The sequence below is a fragment of the Pinus tabuliformis genome, chromosome J, assembly GCF_031772625.1.
Source record: "Pinus tabuliformis cultivar Carrire ecotype Pingquan chromosome J, CPIR1, whole genome shotgun sequence".
Lineage (NCBI taxonomy): Eukaryota > Viridiplantae > Streptophyta > Pinopsida > Pinales > Pinaceae > Pinus > Pinus tabuliformis.
In genome coordinates, this window is record NC_142295.1 from 302,831,348 (window position 1) to 302,852,272 (window position 20,925).

Consider the following 20,925-nt stretch of genomic DNA (forward strand, 5'->3'; position numbering starts at 1 on the left):
AACACAACTTTCATGCTTAATCCAGTAAGAGATGGAGGATGGTCTTAATTTACCATTAACCATCAACTCTCCAAACTTCAAATTGCAACCTTGGTTGACATATTGATATGCTTACTGGTTATTATCCCATAAAATGTGCTCGGAACTCATCTTTGGGATATATTTTGATACCTTCTTAATATGATTAAGGAGATCAACCAAAACTTTGTCTCTAGGGGAAGATCCTTTAACCAAATATTGAATTATTAAAAGGGAGTCACCCAACACAATGAGAGAAGAGACCTGAAATTCTCTAGCTAGAAGAATGCCTTGGAGTAAAACATAAGCTTATGCCTCATTGTTTGTCATTTGACTTAAGCCCCATGAATACTCTAAAACTTTGATTTCTCTGAGGCCATAAAGGACCTCTCCCCTCCTGTCATCCCTTCACTAAACATAAACTCTTGGTAGTTCTCTGAGGAACCTTTTTTAGAAAAATATACACATGTTCAAATAAAATTTTATAATATCTGAGAAATTAAAATACATTCGTCCATTTAAGGATACAGATGGAGCTTCCCTGAACCATATGAACAAGAAAAATACTTATAAGATAAAAGAAATGACAAATAGGAATTGACCTTGATACTTGGAAAACTCTAAAGCTAAGAAGGTTGAATGATTACTAAGAGAGAAGAATGAAGGTGTGGGACAAAATAGATAATTTATTTACAATGCTGGAAACGAAGACCCTCCTTTGTGTTGAAGACTTCTTCAATTTAAATACTATACGTTTGTTGAGGACCTAACCATTAAAAGTGTCGATGAGTCATCTTGAAGTCATTACCTTTCCTAGATTATCTTCAAGCCATTATTATATGTAATATTGTAAGGGTGCAACTATCACTTCTTACTTCACTCGAACTTCAAATCATCCATCTTCAATCTCCTTTAAATAATAAGTGACTTGATTTACTATTTCAGATTGGCCTTCATTTTATCTGAAAATGGAGGAGGAGATCAATTTTCTCTTCCTAAAAGTAGGGAACGTTCTCCGACACTTTGCAAGGAAAAATGGGTGTTAACACAAAACATGTTTTCCAAAAGGTCTCTTCAAGTTATGAGTTAGTTTTCACATGTAAACTTATGCATAGGCAACACAACATCACATAACTCATTCATGAATTCTTGAAGAGTAGAACAAATTATTTGGTGACGGAGTTCACCCCTCCAGGGCTACATCTGTGGGCCTGCCAACATAGCTAGACTGCTCCATATATTCAGTGGAAAAGGAGTACGTAAAGTTTGTTGATAAAACATGTATTTTTTTCCACTTCAAGGAAATATTCTTCTCCAAATAACTCTCACATAAACATCATGACAACCTACATTTAGTCATATAAACATCAACAATATAAGGTGTCTCCTACAAATACCTTGTACTCCATCTGAAAATGAGCATACATGAGCATATAAGCACTTCAATTCCACATTGAATGAAAAATAGAAAACTTTCTTCAATAAGACATAGTGAGAAAAGTATAGAAGAGTTGAACCTGCAAGTAACAACTATTGCAGTAAACTTCTGAAGGTAAGAAAACCTCTACATGTCCTTCTCCATGCTCAAACACCTTCAAGAACTGCTCCAAAATATTGATTGATCCATACACCCATGGACCTGAACCTGCAAACGTTTCTTTTATATGTGCTCAAATAGAGGTCACAATTGGATCCATAATGTCCAAAAACCCCTAGGTAGACTCTTCTTGAGCTCCAAAAGGCCAAAACCTCACAAATATATGGCTCTACAAGCTCTCCATGTAGTTTTGTTATTATTCATCCTACAAATCGGACCAACAGTCTAATTGTGCTACAAATTTGTCATGCTTTCTACTACGAAGGCGAAAAATTCACCTGTTGAAGCTGAAATTTCTTGCATAATTAAATTTATCAATATCCCTTATGCGAAATAATATGGCCACATGGGCCATGCAGCTGGGGGCCAGGGTTAACTGGTTGCCCCTACCTGCCTAGCCCCTTATATGTCAGGTCGGTGGTCATGTTAGCGCCCATGGGGTCGAGGATCGGGCCAACGACCCGCCCTTACCACCGAATTCCCCTTTGTCATGGTGTCACAGTTGCGTTGGTGGCCATATGGCCTGGGGCTGGCCCCCATTCAAACTCCCCACCATTGAGCGCTCCGCCAACATTCTATGCAAGTAACAAGTGATTGTGGGCTAGGGCCAACCCTAAGCCCCCTCCTGTCGATGCTCATACTCCAATCTCCCTGGTGGTTATTTAGGGTCCCATGACCAGGGTTCGGGCTAAGGTCTTGAGCTCTCTTCCTTTTGCGCCCCGTTGTATGGTGGTGCGATGACCAGGGGTCGGGGTTGATAGCCCAACCCATCCTCCAAAATTGCGCCAAGGAAACTTTATAAAGTGTCGAAGACCTATGGTGTTAAGAATCACGGCTTAGGTGGACCAATAGAGCATTATGTATGTTGACCAGAGGTCTGGGGTTTGAGCCCTACCCAGGCTATCTGACCCCTACCATAATTTTGGCCAACCGTGGGGTGCCACGTGGTGGCTTCTGGTTGGGCCACATGGCGCACCCTAATTGTTCCACCAAAAAATCACGAACTAATCAAACTATGACAATCCAACCAATATGAGGCATCCACTTGTCATCTTCTCATTGGCTCGTACCTTCCCAATCACCCTAGATGATGTCAGCTATACGATAGCCCAATCAGCAACCCTGCTCATTTTTTAGTTGTTGGGCCAAATAATCATAACGCAATAACTTGCACATACGGTGTCAGATTGAGGTGAAACAAACGTCATTGGATTCAGAACAACAAGCACTTCAACTCAACATTGATTTCAAGACTTTTTGGGAAATTTCATTTTTGAGCTAAAATTTGATCACTCAATCACACCTCCCCAATAGTAACTTTTGGACTCCAAAAGTTTACTTCTCCTACTAGATAAAATGAGGCCGAAACTCAAAATTACCCAAAAATTCAATCCATATGCTATATTTTTAGTTCGTTCCCTTCAAGCTCCAATCAAGGCACTTCACCTATCTTCTTCGTGAAGACCTACTGTCTTGTTAAGAATCAAGCCAAAAATTATTATCGTTGATGCAAGAACAAAAACATTTATGAGTGAAATCTGAACATTCTCTTTAATCTCATCTTTGCACAGCTCAAAACAACTTCATCTTGAAGTTCTACTATTGAAGACAAACTTGACTCCAACTTGGAAATCAGAAGCAATATAAACTTGCTCTACTGTCCTCAAACTGAGCTTGTACACAAAAGTACACTGCTGCAAAATTCAATGACATAATTCGCTCTGCCTACAAAAACATAGTCATCTTGTACAATCTTAAAAAAAGATTATATTCACAACAACTTTCATCCTGTATACTTGCATCGGTGAGTACATGAAAAACTTGGATGGCAACTTGTACATTCCAAAATTCCTTACACATATGCACTTATACAAGTCAATAACATAACGTCAATGAAACATACTTGTTGCAAATAGCGACTATTATTGTTCACTTTACCAAAGTACCCAAATGGGTAAACAACAACAAGTAATTACAACTTTACAAAGAAGCTTTACAAATAGTCTACCCAATCTCTATCTCTCCTAGGCTTATGGGTTCTCTTTTTCAACCAATTTTGTCTTGAAGGTTGGTTTAGGATTGTTGTGAGTCCTCTTTGCCACCTCTTGATTCCCTTGCAATAGGTTGCACAATCTCTTTTTTTTTTTAAATTGGAAACTAGGTCCAAAATTCATGTGGGTAATCTTATTCATGGCTGATAATATGTTCATTAGATTCCTCTCATCGAGAGGTGTAGGATTGATCTAAAGATCACCTGATTCCGATAAGTATTCATGGAGATATGAATTTATTTTGATTATGGAATAATTATCAAGCCGACCTACAACTCATGTAGGCTCAAAAGCCCAACAGTCGCATCTATTAAAACATCAACAGTTGTGTATAAATACAGGAGGACTTTTCCTCATTTGCACTCACTCATCTCATCACATATCTCTCTCTCTCTCTTGCACAGAAAAGAGGCTCTTCTCTACTGCGCAAAAAATAGTCTTTCTCTCACACATGTTGAAGGAAGCTGTTGAAACTGAAGCTGCAACTGCAGATCCAAACTTTGACCAGCGTGGACCATCAAACCTCCTCTTCTGAACTGCACTATATGTTCATCTGGACCTCCTCTAAAGGCCACAACTTTTGGTGGTGGAATCAAGCTGATCCGACGGTCGATTTGTGATATATCGACTGCCCTAGTTTGAAGGAAGCTGCTGAAACTGAAGCTGCAACTGCAGATCCAAACTTTGACCAACATGGACCATCAAACCTCCTCTTCTGAACTATGTTGTAGGTTCATCTAGACCTCCTCTGAAGGCTGCAACGTTTGGTGGTGGAATCAAGCCGATCCGATGGTCGTTTTGGAAGATATCGATTGCCCTAGTTTGAAGGATGCTGTTGAAACTGAAGTTGCAACTGCAGATCCAAACCTTGACTAGCGTGGACCATCAAATCTCCTCTTCTAAACTACGTTGTAGGTTCATCTGGACCTCCTCTGAAAGCCACAACTTTTGGTGGTGGAATCAAGCCGATCTGACGGTCGGTTTGCGAGATATCGACTGCCCTAGTTTTGATGATGAAGCTGCTAATGCTGATGCTGCTGATCTAGGGTTTGCTACTGCTGATATAAATCAGATTTATTGTACTATTTCTCTCTGTTGAATTATTGAAGATAAAAGAAGATTTGATCAAAGGGTTTCCCCACACATTGTGGGGTTTGTCCCTGGCTAGCTGCCACATCTTGTGTCTCTTGTCTTGGCTTGTTTTATGTTGATCGTTTAATGTTCTATCTGCACTTTACTTATGCACATGTGATTGCTAATCTATGAATAATAATAAGAAAGAAAAGTAAATTTCTCTAAGCATAGAACATACCATAACTTAACATGGTATCGGAGCTGAGGTGAAGACAAAGCCCGAGCAAGAGCAAGAGCAATCACCAAAGAGAAGATTGGCAAGGCTATCCTAAAAGAATTATGGGGTCCTCAACACTCTTTCCTACCGAAGACAGGCTCTGTGAGAAAGCTGATTATCATGGATGGAATATGTCTATCAATCTAACCCTAGAAGGTCAAGGAGTGTTGGACCATGTGAGAGGCAATATTGATGAGCCTCCATCAAATGCATCCATTGCTGCCAGGAACAAATGGAAAACCGGAGAAGTCAAAACAAAGAAGATCATCCAGGAGTCTATCGACAAGCGCTTGGTGGCCTACATCTCCGACCTGAACACCTCCAAGGAAATCTACGATAGACCGGTGAGTTTATTTAAAGTTGATGGTGCAAATCAAGTTTTGTTTCTTAGAAATATGCTTAAGAAGGGTAAAGATGAGAGTATGCAAGCATACTCCTTAAGAATCACCGAGATCAGGAACGATCTCCTATCTATTGGGGAGACTATTACTGATAGGGAAATGGCACTCATGACTCTTGGAGGATTACCATATGAATGGTACGTGTTCAGGACTACTCTTCTAAATAATAATGTAATTCCTGGTTTAGAGGAATTAATGGATAGATGCATCCAAGAAGAAACAAGGGTAGAAGAGCAAGAAATTCCCATACCTAAAGGTGCTCCTATTGCCTTTTCTTCTCATGCTAAGAAAAGAAATAATTCCAGGACTAAATCAAAAAGAAAGGTTGGATCTAAGGGTGGAAGAAAAGGACGATGTTACATCTGCGATAAAGCAGGTCACTATGCAAGGGAGTGCCCTGATAGAAAGGACTCACACCGGAACGATGATCAAAATCCCTTTGATGACAATCAAAGAAATGACAAATTCAATAGCAAAGGTAAGAGGAGTGTTAGGAATCAAGGAAGAGGACAACCATTCAAGAAGGCTAGAAATTCTAGGATGTATTAAATGCACTTGACCTCAAAAAAAAAGAACCTGGTGTCCATCTCGGCAATGGAAGACAAAGGCTACAAGGTAACCTTCAGCGATGGCAAGGTACGTATATGGAAAAATAATGTTAAAGATGCCTTTACTCTTGGGTTTCGTGTTGATTCATTATATCAGGTTGATGGAAGTCCGCTAGGTGTCATGTCTTATGACACATCTCTTCAGTCCGAACTTTGGCATCGGCGGTTTGCCCACCTTCATTATAAAGCTCTACCCGATGTAAGACAAATGGTGATAGGGATGCCTGAATTCCAAGTAGAGAAAGAAGGTGTATGTGCCGAAGGAAAGCTCAAAAAGGGACCATTCCCCTCAAGCCAAAGCAAGACCTCCAATATATTATAGTTGGTTCACTCAGGCATACCTGAGGCTGGCATTAAGAGGGAGACTACTACTCCACATACTCCTGATTAGAATGGTGCGGCGAAAAGGAAGAACCGTACGATTGTGGAAGTTGTCTAGAGACTTCCAAAGTTTCTATGGGTAGATAATGTAATAATGCCTGAAGTGGGGGAACCCATGGATCCTATTTATCCACCTGAGCCTTCCTCTTCTGGGAAGAGGCCTTAATGGCTTAGGGGGATACTTGATGATGCTGATGGACATGCTGCACCTTGAGGAACCTTCCGTGAAAGAAAGAAACCTAACAGGTATCAGGGACACCTGACCGTCATGAGCACGATCATACAAAATAAGCCTTCATCATTCTAAGATGTCGTCAAGCATCAAATATGGAAGGATGCTATGACCGAAGAACATGAGTTTATTATGAAGAATGATGTATGGGAAGTAGTTCCCAGACCCCTGGATGAGAAATTTGTCACTTCGAAATGGCTTTACAAGATAAAGCATGCAATAAATGGAAGTACGGAAAAGTATAAGGCTCGTTTTGTTGCTCGTGGCTTCTCCTAGAAGGAAGGTATAGACTATGATGAGATATTTGCACCTATTGCCAAATATACGAACATCTGCTCGATCATAGCCCTTACGGCTTCACAAGGATGGAACCTACATCAGATGGATGTCAAGACCGCGTTCTTGCATGGTTCGATCAAAGAAGAGGTCTACGTGGAGCAACCCAAAGGATTTGAGATTTATGACTGAAAATCTCATGTATGTAGGTTGAAGAAGGCTCTCTATGGGATGAAGCAAGCACCCCGGGCATGCTATGAGAGGATCGATAGATACTTGATGAAGCTGGGATTCACTAGGAGTGAAGTCGATCCTAACCGTTACTTTAAGGTTGAAGATGACAAACCTCTCATACTGGTGCTGTATGTGGATGACCTCTTTCTAACAGGTGCAGACCCTCTCATTCACAAATGTAAGAGGGAGTTGGCTTCTGAATTGGAAATGAAGGACCTAGGACTAATGCACTATTTCCTAGGACTTGAAGTTTGGCAAAAGCCAGGGGAAATTTTCCTATCTCAAGGAAAATATGTGTTGAAGATATTGGAAAGATTTGGTATGGTAGACTGCAAGAAGTTAAGCAGTAGTGTTTCTGGACCTGTTTTACGAAATGCTACCGAGTATCGGCAACTCGTCGGAGCATTAATGTTCTTAGTGAACTCTCGTCTAGACATATGCTTTGCAGTCAACACATTGAGTCAACATATGGTTGAACCTCACCACATACATTGAATTGGTGCCAAGAATCTGTTGAGATATCTTCGTGGCACAATTACTTATGGGTTAAGATACACTGCCGGAGATGTGAGACTACTTGGATATATTGACGCTGATTGGGCAGGCAATGTGGAGGACGTAAGAGTACTTCCGGGTGCTATCTCTACTTGGGATCTGCTTCGATATCCTGGATGAGCAAGAGGCAAAAGTCGGTGGCTTTGAGCACCGCTGAAGCAGAACATATTGCTGCTAGCATGGCCTCCTATGAGGCAGTCTGGTTGCGAAAGCTCTTCAGTGAGTTGTTTGGATTTACATTTGATACCACCGTGATCCTATGTGACAACCAGAGTGGGATTCGTTTGTCAGAGAATCCCGTATTTCATGATCGCTCCAAGCATATCGATATCAGGTATCACTATATTCAAGATATGGTGCAGCGTGGAGCAATAAGGCTCCAACATATCGGTACAGATGAACAGGTCGTCGACATTATAAGAAAGCCCCTAGGAAAAGTCAAATTCTTGACTTTTGGAGAACAACTTGGTGTTGCTCAAAGACATTCCGGTGAGGGTCCTGTATGATGCATTGAGCTCTGGGAGCTGCAGGGGTGTGCGAGGTACTTCTTGGAGTGACATATGACCACAGGGTGATTCACCATCGCCTAGTGGTGTACATGTACACCCCATGGCGACTATGTAGCAGGATGATTGGTTCTCCTGTGAGGTCTGGATGATGTCTTCTCCATGACAACTATGTAGCAGGATGATTGGTTCTCCTATGAGGTCTGGATGATGTGTTCTCCCTAATGATTATGTAGCAGGATGATTAGTTCTCCTATGAGGCCTGGATGATGCGTTCTCAATGGCATTTGTGTAGCAGGATTATTAGTTATCCTGTGAGGACTGGATTGATTAAGTTCTCCTGTCGAGGCATCCTACCCATGCAGTCTGGGACTCATGGGATGTACCTCTCATCTGATCAATGAGTGGGGAAATGAAGTTAGGGACCATAGTAGTACCAATGGACGCATCAATGTATCTACCGTACTCCCTACGCTAGGATGACCTTCATTGATATGGGATCAATGATACTAGTCTGGGACCAGTGGTAGGAGTTGTACGTACTATGACGCTGACTTCGGGTCGGTTGAGACTGGTCTGGAACCAGTGGTACATACTCTGAGACTGACTTCGTGTCAGTGCAGGACTGGTCTGGGACCAGTGAGAGTGGTACATACTATGACGCTGACTTTGGGTTGGTTGAGACTGGTCTGGGACCAGTGGTACACTCTTTGAGCCTGTGATACTGGTCTGGGACCAGTGGTAGGAGTTGTACCTACTATGACGCTGACTTCGGGTCGGTTGATACTAGTTTGGGACCAGTGGTACATACTTTGAGACTAACTTCGTGTCAGTGCAGGACTGGTCTGGGACCAGTGAGAGTGGTACATACTATGACGCTGACTGCGGGTCGGTTGAGACTGGTCTAGGACTAGTGGTACACTCTTTGAGCCTGCGATACTGGCTTGGGACTAGTGGTAGGAGTGGTACCTACTATGACGCTGACTTTGGGTTGGTTGAGACTGGTCTGGGACCAGTGGTACGCACTTTGAGACTGAATTTGAGTCAGTGGAGGATGATACTGGTCTGGGACCAGTGGTAGGAGTTGTACTCACTATGACGTTGACTTTGGGTTGGTTGAGACTGGTTTGGGACCAGTGTTACATACTCTAAGACTGACTTTGAGTCAGTATGATACATCCTTGATCATTTCTTCTTCTTCATAATTCGGACAAAAGCATAGCGGAACAGAACAAAGCAGAGCAGAGCCGTACAAATCAATACAGGGTAGAACAAGATAAAGTAGAACAGGTAGAATGGAGCAGAGCAGGGCAAGGGTCAGGCTGTACAGGGCAGTGCATTTGATGGAAGAATAGTAGAGACCGACAGATAGATTGCAAATGAAGTTCTCCCTAGTTGAGAGGGAGTGTTAAAATTGGCAACTAGGGCCAAACTTCATGTGTGTCATCTTATTCATGGCTGATAATATGTTCATTAGATTCCTCTCGTCGAGAGGTGTAGGATTGATCTAAAGATCATCTGATTCCGATAAGTATTCATGGACATATGAATTTATTTTGATTATGGAATTATTATCAAGCCGACCTACAACTCATGTAGGCTCAGAAGCCCAACAGTCGCATCTATTCAAACATCAATAGTTGTGTATAAATACAGGAGGAATTTTCCTCATTTGCACTCGCTCATCTCATCACATATCTCTCTCTCTCCTACGCAGAAAAGAGGCTCTTCTCTACTGCGCAGAAAAGAATCTCTCTCTCACACATGTTGAAGGAAGCTGCTGAAACTGAAGCTGCAACTGCAGATCCAAACTGTGACCAGTGTGGACCATCAAACCTCCTCTTCTGAACTGCATTGTAGGTTCATCTATACCTCCTTTGAAGGCCGCAGCTTTTGGTGGTGGAATCAAGCCGATTCGACGGTTGATTTGCGAGATATCAACTGCCCTAGTTTGAAGGAAGCTACTGAAACCAAAGCTGTAACTGGGGATCCAAGCTTTGACCAGCATGGACCATCAAACCTCCTCTTCTAAACTGCATTGTAGGTTCATCTGGACCTCCTCTGAAGGCCGCAACTTTTGGTGGTGGAATCAAGTCGATCCGACGGTCATTTTGCGAGATATCGACTGCCCTAGTTTGAAGGAAGCTGCTGAAACTGAAGCTGCAACTGCAAATCCAAACTTTGACAAGCATGGACCATCAAACCTCCTCTTCTGAACTGTTTTGTAGGTTCATCTGGACCTCCTCTGAAGGTCACAACTTTTGGTGGTGGAATCAAGCCGATCCGACGGTCAGTTTGCGGGATATCGACTACCCTAGTTTTGATGATGAAGCTGCTAACACTGATGCTGTTGTTCTAGGATTTGCTACTACTGATATAAATCAGATTTATTGTACTATTTCTCTCTGCTGAATTATTAAAGATAAAATAATATTTTATCAAATGGTTTCCCCACACGTTGTGGGGTTTGTCCCTGGCTAGCCGCCACATCTTGTGTCTCTTGTCTTGGCTTGTTTTCTATTGATCATTTAATGTTCTATCTGCACTTTACTTATGCACATGTGATTGCTAATCCATGAACAATAATAAGAAAGAAAAGTATATTGCTCTAAGCATAGAAAATACCATAACTTAACACTTTTACCTTCTTGGAATGAAGCTCTGGATGTAATTTCCAACGTCGTTCATTTCCATTCCCATGCATCTTGCAATAGGTACAAAAGAACTTTCTCTTGCTTGCCAACAAGGAAGTCCTCTCATGAGAAGGACATTGATCATGCTTGATGCCTAGAATTTGATCCATCCTTTTAACCATTACCATGCATTGCTCACAGATAACCACACAATGGTCAAATGCATCACAAAAAGTACAAGGATACATATTCCACAAATAGTCAAAATTACCAACATTTGGAAAACACCCATGAGATTTATGCCTATCCCTTGGGTGCAACTTTGACGATGTGGGGTGGACGATGACATGCAAGGTCCCTTCAAGCATTCATCTCGCTTGAGAGACAAATGAACATTGTCACCACCATCTTGGTGTGACATATCATCCTCAAATGATTGTTGTGCCTCAAACCGTTTAGAGCATTCTCCAAACTCCCTTTGACCATATCCCAATCCTTGATACTTTGGTCTCTCTTGTACCATGATTGGATTGGTGATCCCTTGGCCATTGATGTCAAGGCCTCCTCCTTCATAACCCATTTTAGAAAGTAGCTTCATACCAATGCCTTTGGTATGTTGCTCAAATGTTGGAAAAGAGGTGTTATGAACATAAACAGAAGGAATTGTACTTGAAATGTCGATTACATCCTTGAACTTGCCATTCATCTTTTCAGCTTCTAATGATGACGACAACAATGCAGATGACTCTAGCCACCCAATTTTACCAACTGGAATTTGGTGAGAATCTTGGAGATGCTTGCAAAATGCACATGCATCGTGTTCTTCATATGGTCCATAACTACTGTGTGAACCATGCCCACATATTGGTTTCATTTTGGAGGTGTCTTTTGACTTCACGAGAGTGGAACTTTCAGCAACTTTTTCCTCAAGTACACGCTGCAATTGAAGGCGCATATGCCTCTTCTCCTCTTCAGCCATTTCTAACCTTCTTCTAAACTTAATGTTCTCCATACGAAGAGCTAAATTCATCTCCTCTAGCTCTTGGAGACTCTTCTTTCCCATTCTTGCAACTTGGTCAGATGAGGCTCTAATACCAATTGATTTTAAAATGGAGGAGGAGATAAATTTCTTCTTCCTTAAAATAGGGATCGTTCTAGGAAAAATGGGTCTTAACACAAAACGTGTTTTCCAAAAGGTATCTTCAAGTTATCAGTTAGTTTTCACATGTAAACTTAAGCATAAGCAACACAACATCACATAACTCATACATGTATTCATGAAGAGTAGAACAAAGGATTTGGTGACGGAATTCACCCCTACTGGGCTACATCTTCAGGGCTGCCAACATAACTAGACTGCTCCATATATTCAATTGAAAAGGAGTATGAACAAGTTTGCTAATAAAACATGTGGTTTTTTCCCCTTCAAAGAAATATTCTCCTGCAAAAAACTCACACATAAACATCATGAAAACCTAAAGTCAGTCATGAAACATTAGCAACACAAGGTGTCTCCTACAAAGACCTTGTAATCCATCTGAAAATGAGCATACATGTGCATATAAGGACTTCAATTCCACATTCAAGGACAAATAGAATTAACGTTTTCTAAATTCCCACTTTAGGAAAATCAACAAGTGTATTGAAGCCATTACCCCATGCGATATTTGGTACATCAACACATTCCTGCATTTGTTCTCGCTTCAATGACATTGTGTCCTAAATTATATTGGGACTCTCTAGCTCCTCAAGCACCTCAACTAACTTAGAGAATAAATTTCTCTATCTTGCCTTAATGTGGCAACAATTGGAAAGTATTCCTGAGAGCGTTATAATTATTTCCTTCCAATGAGCCTTTGATTGTTTAATTCTTCCTTGGGATGGAAAAATTTTTCCTTTTCTATGAGATTCATTTATATTTAACACCTTCATAATAAATGTAGTTTAAGACCTCTTTATAAAACATATCATCATTTTGTAAGTAACTTTGTATATATTCAATGAGATAATTAATTTTGATGGATATATTGGCCAAGAGCGTGACTACTTCCTACACATGCAATATTGTATCAGTTCTTTTATTTATATTATCGACCACTTACTATCATATTTCGTGTAGTATACCTAGGGGGGATAATATGGGGTACAAAGGGAGGTACCCAAGGGAATAATGTAATAATGGGATGAGCAATAGTAATAAATAAGGTGGTTAACATGTATCATGTAAGGGATCACAAGTAGTTAGCAATAATGTAATAAGCCCATTGTATTAGATAGATGGATGGTATTGAGGGAACCATGGTAATGACCCATGGTATTGTATGTATGAGGCCGGATAATATGGGGTACAAATGGAGGTACTCAAGGGAATAATGTAATAATGGGATGGGCAATAGTAATAAATAAGGTGGTTAACCTGTATCATGTAAGGGACCACAAGTAGTTAGCAATAATGTAATAAACCCATGGTATTAGATAGATGGAATTGAGGGAACCATGGTAATGACCCATGGTATTGTATGTATGAGGCCTATATAGAGGCTAGAGACTCCACATGGAGAGATGTCAAGGAATATTGTATGAACAGGCATGTGGCTTGTGGAGTGTTCTCCTTCCTTAAGGAGTGAATGTATGGTGTTGCCCTACCTTAAGGGTTTGATATCAATAAAGAGAAGCATTTCTATCTGTTTATATCTTATTATTTCTGGGTATATTTGTATTCTCAAATATTTTCATATTAGATCTATAACAAGTGGTATCAGAGTTATAACATTTCGATTAAAAAATTTGATGTTTCCCTGATCCTTTAGTTGCTTTATGGGGTGTCTTTTGAAGCTTGAATTATCTTGACGGTGGATATAAATTCAACAAACAATGCATTTTGGTAAGGATGTCATTTCCAATTCTTTTATTTTCTATCTTAATACCACATTCTCCATTTCTTGCTCATAAATTGATTAAACACATGTGTTTCTACTTGCTTAATGGAATTCTAACAACTTGGATGATTTAATTCCTTTGACATCTATCTCTAAGTTTACTTTATCAATAACTTATTTATTTTTTAAATTCACCCTTTCCAATTATATCTTCTTGGAGCTTTTCATATACACTACGTGATGCAATAGAATTGATTCAATTTCAAAATCAACAAGCTCTTATCAAGCCAATTCTTCAGCAATAGATTGGTTTCTAGCGCTTTTCTTTCAGCCCCATCAAGTACCTCCGGTATTTCATTAAATTCATCTATTCCCATTACTTGAATATTTACATCCTTGGGTGTATCATGAGTATTCCCCTATGTTTTTCTCCTTTTCCTTTTTGAATTGACTCTAGCAACGTGAGTTTTTGGAAAATAAAACTTGGGTTGATTTCCATCATCATCTCATCCATTGTCATCCTTACCATTTCTCCTTGGTTCCTATTGTTGAGATTGACTTCTAAGTGTGGAAGTACTCTTCTGAAATTGTTGTGGGGTAGAACCAACACTTGCAACAAATATTCCACGTTATTTATATGACCTATTAGTGCTATGTAGGGCACTAAGATATTCCTAGAAAACTTGACCCATACAAGGTAAGATCTAGTTGTTTGCCCCACCTTTAGCCTGCCTTACTTCAAAGACAATGCCATATCCAATAGAATCAAGATGAGCATAAAAAATAGTTTTAGGGAAAAAACCCTCCACTACTTCTAATTCATTTAATCTAAAACTCTCCAAGTAGGTAGCATGCTTATCAATGTTGAAAATACTCTTAACATTGAAACTGCCAAGTCCAATGGGCAAAGGTATAAATATTTTTTTGCTTTGTTTTTTTTTGTTTTTCATTGAAGAAAATGCACCCAAGTTCTATTGACACACTTATTTCAAGAAAAACTTGTCACAAACATAGATTGGAAGCATCATGTGATTCCCTTCAAATTTGAACAGGCGAATAAATGAATATGTTTCTTATGTTTGAAAATTCCCCTTTCTTTCCAAGAAGGTCAAGGCTTCAGTGGAGCATCCCTAGCAATAGGACCAACCAACATTTTTCTACATTCTAAAAGGAAGGAATTTTGTATGGGATAAAAATTGAAACTGAGTTTTATGCTTCCACAATGATGGTTGCATAATTGTACAAGGCCAAAATCAAAATTTAAATGTCGTGACCTTGGCAATCCCTTGCAGACATTACAATAAACAATATCATAAACTACGTACGAAGACATAAAAATCTCTTTATTTGAGTGGAATTTACAAGTTGGTACAAAATTTTGGCAGAAATAGTATAAGCCCAATTGAAAATGGTCCCTCATGGAACGAATAATGATGAACATAAAGGAAATATCTACGAACAAAATCAATGGATTAGTGAGCAAGAATCCTTGCATATAACTAGGAGAGTTCCCTATACATATTTTCCAATGTGCATACCTCAATTTTGTTGGCATTAACTAGCTCCTCGGTGGGCCCTTTGAAGAATTTCTTGAGAAGAGTCTTTCCTCCAATGTGGTTCATGAGGAAGGTGTCATCCTTTGTTATCTTAAGTACTCGGTTGGCTTAGGGAAGTAAAATTATTATCATGAGAAAACTAAGAGTTACAACAATATGGGACTTGCTAGCTTCTGTGAGTCATATATGTATTTTTCTATTATTGAATTTATCGACACACCTAGAAACCCACTCTGAAAAAACAAAGGCTTCAAGCAAGCACCCAACATGTATAAGGCCTGAAGTTTAAGCCTTGATAGTACTCTTCTCTCTTAGGTTAAGCCTTGAATACTACTAATAATCCACCAACTGATTTGTAAGATTTTGTGGATATTCCACTCAACAATTCATCATGGCATATTTAATGATATTATATTTAAAATATGAAATTATACATTATTACAGTTTTAATAGATATATGGATATGTAGATTTATTGTTAATAGTACATGCATGTGAATGAAAATTATGCAGAAAAATAGAGAATGCAAAAATAAAAATCTCACACACACATTTTACACAATATATGCTCTAGGAAACCCTTTCAAGAGAAAAAACCTAGTTGGAAGGTGACATCGCTCCACTCTCTTTGTCTGAAATCAAAATATGGCCGTGAGTACAGAGAAGTATGACTAGTGGCCTGTGGGTTGCTACAATGCACAAATCCTCTCTGTGTGCTCTACTTGTGATCCCTCTTGCCTATTTTTGCTTAGTTATGGAACGAATGCACTTGAAAGAATGGAACCCATTTTCCTCCTAGTGGCCCGGTTATAAAACAACCTGATAGCCTACTAGTGGTCAGGTTTGACTACCTCAACTCTTAACCAGAGTTACAATATAGACTCTTCTAGAGTGTTTTACATCATAATCTCGTGGTTAGCCACATTTTCATGAATATTGGGGGCTGACGTGGCATCCTCCCGAATTATGGTGGTGAAAACAAGAAGGTTGACTTCTTAGTGGCATAACTTTCACATATGGACTTTGATTGATGTGATTTTAGTGTATTTGGAAAGGTATATGTGTGTAGAATAACATGAAAGGGTGTGGCCCAAGTCTTACCCTCAAAAAATGTCATTTGATGCCTCAAAATACTCCTAGAATGTTTCAGACCCTATTTTTCCAAACTAGGCTCCTCCGGTAAAAACGGTCCCCTGAGCTAATTCCTCCACTTTTCCCACTCTGAGAGCATCAAGATGGATGAAAAAAATATAATGATCCAATCAATATTTTCCTCCATGTTCTCTCTAGTATACCATTTAGCTTTGCTTGGAAGTTGTCCTTTCAACCCAATCTACTAGAGCTCTTCATCCATATCGTTTCACTTCAAAGATGCATATATAATTTCATTTTAAAGATCACGTAACCATATGATGCATACACATAAAAGAAACGGAATTCAAATGCAACCATGAGAAAAAAAAAAGGCACAAACAAGTTGGCAACAGAGTTCAACCAGTGTGGGTTACGTCTTTGTGCCCTATTCAATGTTGGGAGGCCTCTTTCATTAATCTTCAGTGAAAATTAAATTGCATACATTTACAAAAGACATCTTATACCTCCACTTCTGGGGATGTTCTGAAAATACACACTTTTACTGAAGAAATGGATTGCATCGTTGAATTCCTGGTGGAAAATCTTGAAAAATGACTGTAAACACGACTCCTTTCTGCCTCAGTCAAAATTTGGGCCCTTGGGAATCTCAAATATTCCTTCCTGCATGTTGACTGAAATTCATGTACTCAGATGAAGAAATTGATAACACCCTCACATTCCTTGTGAAAAAATGAGAAAAAAAGTATAAAGTCGGCTTGGTTTTGAAACTGTTAATTTTTGGCCTCCATGGAATCTTTCAGATTGCTACGTCAAGGTTCCACCTTCATGGTTCCACCCTCAACCTTCTATCTTTGGAAAATTCGTTGCTCATATCAGAAAATTGTTTGCACCGTCAAACTCCTGGCAAAATTTGATCAATCTGAGTATAAACTTGGCATAATTCTAATAATGTGAAAATTTGGCTCCCATGGAATCTTAAAGATTCTTCATGATTCCCCTACATGAGGGTTCTGCCTCGTTTCGTGTGTCGGATCAGGGTTTTGTGCTCAGCCTCCATTCTCTATTTTATTTTGGTCGAATGGTGAAATGGGTTTATATATGAAATCAAGGGCATATAAATCAAATTCGTGCTTATTGTGCACTTGGTTGGCGGAATTATATTAAGGCATAATGGTTGGGGGAGGTCTCGGGGCCAAACCCCATGTGACCCTCGAATTGGTGTGTGGTTGTTACAATATTTTGGTGCTTTGTTTTTAAATGTGTGTGTGAGGTCGTGCATGGGACGGACCAGCCAAGTGGTTTGATCTCCGTCAGCCCCATTTTATTATATATCGTGGATATATAATGGGTTGGCGGGGTTTGACCACCCACCAACCATATTTCTTATTTTATAATAATTGGCACCGATGGTTGGGCAGGTCTCATGGGCCCACCTTATATATATATATATACACATTTTTTTCCCTTGGAAAAATTTAGGTAGATCAACCCCAAAGGGAATCCTTTAAAGCCCATAGGCCAGACTAATAGGGCCTAACCCCAAGGGCGTCGAGGAGAATTGACCCTGTGACCTCCCGATCAGCGAGGTACTTAACAATGGAAACTCGACCAATTAAGCTAACCCTTGGGGCTTATATATATATATATATATATATATATATATATAAACAAATGAGTCAAAACTACCGAATTTTTTTTTAAGGGTTACCGGAAAAATTAAGGAGGCAAAAAAATTCACCAATTCCAACCACCAGAAACGTCACCATGAAGCACCCAATTGTCTCCTAGTTAGTGACCGCCAAATTTAATAGCTCTACTAGATTTAGTTGTCTTCCAAATTTATTTGGTGCTCTACCAAATTTAGCCAATGGGCAAAGTTGACCAAAGATTTGACTGGCCATAACTTATGCATACGATGTCGGATTGAGGTTTCGTTTGTGCCATTGGAAATATTGCGACGATCTATTCAATCTAAACCTAGTTTCACCGAAATCCAATGAATTTATTTTTAAGCTTTCCAAAACCTTTGATTCTTGAGTCTTTTTGGTGCCACTTAGATCATTCCTCCCACTTGAGGAGATTTTGGTCCTCCAAAAACATAAATATGATCTGCAATCTGTTGTACTCCCTTTTCTAAACAACAAGTGCCTTAACAGACTACGCTTTCTTCTCCTTCACCTTTTTTCTTCGGAGCCATAAGTGATGAACCGACACCTATGTCCCCTGCAAACCTATAGTACATATTTACAATATACATGTTCTTTTACAAGACCAAACATGACCCAAGAAAAACCCCATACTTGCCAAGATTTTATAACACACTCTTCGGCCAAGTTTACATTAGAATCACAACAAAACCCAACACCCCAACTATCAACAAAAAGGCCCAAAAGATCACTATGTTGCATTCATAAGTGATGGCAAACACTTCATCACTTTTACAAATATCTCACAACATGTGATTTACAAAATGCGGCCATGACAAGCTACTATATCTAATAAAACCATCTCTCAAAGTGAATGGGTCATCTCCCTGTGGTTGATTTGCTTGTTGAACAACTTCACCAATTGGTTCCTTCATAGGTGCTTTCTGACCATGGAGTGTTTGACATGTGGATCACTAATGTCCATCCTTGTTATCGTGACTGCAATGATTCTTTCTCCTCCAAAAATTTTGGACCTTCTTTGAACGCTTGTTCCTAATGAGTCCCCAATGAGAAGAACTTTTTGTGGAATCCTCATTATCACTGGAATGTTGTTATGTGCTCCCATCATCCATTAATAATTTGTCACTAGTTGTCTTGGATCATTCTCCAACCTTCTTTCTGAGATAACCAAGTCCTGCATAATAAAGCAATTCCTCAATTTTGATGGGATTCACAATCCCCTAGCCATTAATGCTGAGGACGTTTCCTTGATACCCCATTTTCTCCATCAACTTTGAACCAATTATTGTGGTATGCTTCTCAAAAGTAACGAAATCATCATCATAAAGAGGACACGAAATTGAAGAATCACGTTTTACCTCATGCTTGTTATGCTACCACATTACCAAGGCCTCCTCCTTGGCTTGTAATTGATGTTGCACCCTATATTTCTCATCCTCCTCTTCTCATAGGAGTCTTCTTAGTTCATCATGCTCCGCTTGAATGCTCTGGTTAATCTCCTCAAGTTCTTGGAGCCATGCAATCTTTGGTGCCCTTCTCATCTTTGGCACAACATCTACTGAAACATTTGTCTCATCGCCTTAATCGGAACACAAATCAATAGGTCCATCTTCTAAAATCCAAAGAGTTGCAATCTTCATCTCATCACCTAAGTCAGATCCCAAGTCAATTGGTCCAACACCTGCAAATCCTACAGTTGTGATCTTATCCTCATCCTCTGCTTTAGATTCTTGGTCTTGTTGCATGATAGTGACTGTCTTATGCTTCTTTTTTTTGCCATTCCTCTTTGGCCTCAATTCTGGATGCAATTCCCAATGATTCTCCTCATCATGCTCTTCTTTCTCACAATGAGTACAGAGGGCTTTACTTATTTTCTCTTAGTTGTTTTTTACCTCTTTGGGCGATCATCTTCCTCATGCTTCCCCCTGTTTTCAAGTTGTACAACGTTCCCACTAGCTTCATCAAGAGTTTTAGGTTCAAATAATAACAATGAATAATGAAAATATCCATACAATGAGCCAATGTATTTCATCAATGTTTAAGGAGTGTAATGGGACATTCAATGCTAAAGCTTGTTTCCTAAACTCTTGTGTAAAATTTTGAACATTTTGACCTTTACTTTGTTTCAAATGTTGCCATTCCATCATGGCCCTCTGTTTGTAGCCCAATGGGTAAAGCTTTCCTCTTAAAGCATAAACAAACTCGGACCAAGGTGAAAGAATTTTATGATTACTCTTACCACCTTTTTGCAGCTTACTTTCCCACCATACGAGAGCAATTCCACTCAATCGAAGGGATGCTAATTGAATCTTGGCCTCAGCCTCTTTGATTCGTTGTATGAGGCAATATAATTCAACCTGTCTGATCCAGTTATCTAACTTTTCCGCATTATATTCTCCACTAAAAATAGGTAAATCAAACTTGACATCGAGCTTGAAAAATGGAGTTTATGAGCTTTTCTACCTTTAGAATGATGAGAATAGGAAGAAGAAGAACTTGCACTAGAAGATGGAGAGGGAGGTTAAGGAGGCTCTTCTCCTCCTCCTTCACAATTCACAGAGGCATGATCATCTCGACCTTCTCTCTTCTCTAGTTTCGCCATTGTCTTCTCATACTTTGCAAACAATTTGCCCACTTTTTTCTGCCATGGCACAGAAGGCCTTGTGATAATGTCACTCTTCCTCCAATCAAGCATCTTCGTCTGCCATTTTCCTTCTTCGTGTTGCACGTGCCACTCCTAGATCAAAGCTCTTAAGTTTTCCTTCACCTCTTTGGAGCTTTGTTTTGGTTATCATACACTTTTAATTTGCATCAACAAAAGACTCGCTTGATACCAAACTTGATCTGAATCTTTTCACTTCATTGATGCACACAAAATTCCATGTT